The sequence below is a fragment of the Schistocerca piceifrons genome, unplaced genomic scaffold (assembly GCF_021461385.2).
Source record: "Schistocerca piceifrons isolate TAMUIC-IGC-003096 unplaced genomic scaffold, iqSchPice1.1 HiC_scaffold_346, whole genome shotgun sequence".
Classification (NCBI taxonomy): domain Eukaryota; kingdom Metazoa; phylum Arthropoda; class Insecta; order Orthoptera; family Acrididae; genus Schistocerca; species Schistocerca piceifrons.
The window spans coordinates 52,501-55,000 of record NW_025728566.1 but is presented as its reverse complement, the minus strand read 5'-3'; the positions used below and the strand labels follow the sequence as shown (position 1 = coordinate 55,000).

The window sequence follows — 2,500 nt, the reverse complement described above, 5'->3', positions numbered from 1 at the left end:
GTTTCACCTTAATGCGGCTTGTACTGAGACATGCATGGCTTAATCTTTGAGACAAGCATATGACTACTGGCAGGATCAACCAGGGAGCTGCGTCAACTAGAGCTGAGCAGCCGGCCGCCCGGGAGTGTGTCCCGGGGGCCCGCGCGAACACGCAAGCGTCCGCTCAATCATTCTGCAAACAGGAGGAGGCTGAGCTCCCCTGCACAATACACCTCGAAACCCTCTCAGGTCCCGGCGGCGCGCAGCGCCGTCCCAAGTACTTGGTCGGGTTCGAGAGAGGCGCAATCGCCCGGAGTTAGGCGAGTAGACGCTTTCGGTGCGACCACCCGTGCTCCCAACTGAGCTTGCCGCTGCCGACAGAGGCCCGGGAGCGTGCTGTCGTGGCATTGCCGGCGGGAGACAACACGCGCCACCTACGGTGACCGGCAGCTCCAACGCCAGCGCCACAGAAGGACAAAAGCCCCACTTGGGTGCCGAAGCGAACTCTCCCAGCACAGCGCACGCGCCAACACATCCGCACAGCTGCGATACAAACCACCAGCGAGAACCGCTGGGGCGACCGAGCAGCAGACGGCGTCGCGGCGCCGAGCGCCGGGCGGCGGCGCATCCTCAACGCACACAGTCCTCAATCGGACCAGCACACTGAAGATGTCCACCGCGCTTCGCACCGGGCCCGCGAGGACCTACTTTGGCCGCACGGCGCCGCGCGCAGGGTGCGCCGGCGCGCAGCTGCGACGCCTGCCGCGTCCGTCGGCCGGCGCGCCTGCCACTGGCCGCCCCCACCAGCCGGCTGTAGCGCGTGCGCCCACGCACCGCGCGGCCAGCACGCCGGGAGGCGCCCCCTCACCGGCCGGGGACGGTCCCACCCAGCCACCGCCGCGTATCGCTTCACACCCAGATGCCGTTCAGTTTCGTCGGCATGGTGGGTATCGCTGGAACAACCGGTTAGTACCTCAACCTATCGTCGCCATCACCGATTCACCCCTAGCGAGAACAACCGCACCACAACAGGTTACCATTTGTTCATTTGCGTAACTTCACCAGAAAACGCAGGCGTCCATCGCCATTTGCAACTTCAACGATTATTGCATGCCTGTGTCAGGTGTCACGCCACACTACGTCTGCCCACATACACGCAACAAAATGTGCACGCCTAGACAATACGTGGAAGGTGGCCCCCGTACGTATGCGATGTCCATTGCTCGAACGACTGTCAACCGGCCTCTGTAGCATGTCGCAGATATGGAACGCGGTGCACCATGCCATCACGGTGTGTGAGGAGAGACGACTAGGTCCGAATACATCAACAGACAGCTCATGCTGATCGCCATCCACGGCGTCCGTTCCTCCCACACGTCTCTATGGCGTACCACACTGCAATCCAGCTCTCATAGGGAGACGACACGTAGCTGCGTGCACAATATTTGCACTGTATGGTCCGCCGTTTTTGGGCGCAGTCGTTGTGCGGTCACACATGTGCCACGATGTATCATTCAGTACATAAGGACGAATGTGCAGTACAGATTGTGGTTCACGCGTACGACATCAGCGGACAGTTGACACAGGCCGCACCACAACGTAGCCTGAGTACGTCGCATGCGAAGGGCATTGAACATGCAAACTTCTCACCAACCAGCTTGCGAAGGCAGGGGGCAAGGTGGGGACGTGGGGAGGGGCGGCATGTACGTCCTGCTGCCATCCACATTACAGTGTACAGCAGGAGCATGTGGAAAGTGAGCAAGACTTGCAAGGTGTTTAACATGAAGCGATACACAGGGGTGCGGGCAGTGCGAGTAGCGAACTATATTGCGAGGGTTGCGGGTGGGCAACACTACAGTAATTGAACGAGTCGTATAACAATTACAGAGCAGGTTTAGGCGACAACGTGGGTTACGTTAAGGCGACAACATGGGTTAGGTTAAGGCACAACATGGGTTAGGTTAAGGCACAACATGGGTTAGGTTAAGGCACAACATGGGTTAGGTTAAGGCACAACATGGGTTAGGTTAAGGCACAACATGGGTTAGGTTGAGGCACAACATGGGTTAGGTTGAGGCACAACATGGGTTAGGTTGAGGCACAACATGGGTTAGGTTGAGGCACAACATGGGTTAGGTTGAGGCACAACATGGGTTAGGTTGAGGCACAACATGGGTTAGGTTGAGGTACAACATGGGTTAGGTTAAGGTACAACATGGGTTAGGTTAAGGTACAACATGGGTTAGGTTAAGGTACAACATGGGTTAGGTTAAGGTACAACATGGGTTAGGTTAAGGTACAACATAGGTTAGGTTAAGGTACAACATAGGTTAGGTTAAGGTACAACATAGGTTAGGTTAAGGTACAACATAGGTTAGGTTAAGGTACAACATAGGTTAGGTTAAGGTACAACATAGGTTAGGTTAAGGTACAACATAGGTTAGGTTAGGTTAGGTTAGGTTACACGTTGTTGTACGGAAAGGTGTAGGGGGGGGGGGGGCGGGGGCGGCAGGTTCGTTGA

At 56.7% G+C, this 2,500-nt stretch overlaps 1 non-coding gene across 1 annotated transcript in view; it reads right to left on the bottom strand.

Annotated features, from left to right (window-relative positions):
* The window catches only part of LOC124746171, a 1,909-nt gene extending 1,823 nt beyond the window's left edge, over window positions 1–86 (bottom strand). The window contains exon 1 of the ribosomal RNA XR_007011252.1: window positions 1–86. This exon is cut by the window's left edge and continues 1,823 nt beyond it. This is a non-coding gene — a ribosomal RNA (small subunit ribosomal RNA).
* Between the last annotated feature and the right edge of the window lie 2,414 nt (window positions 87–2,500).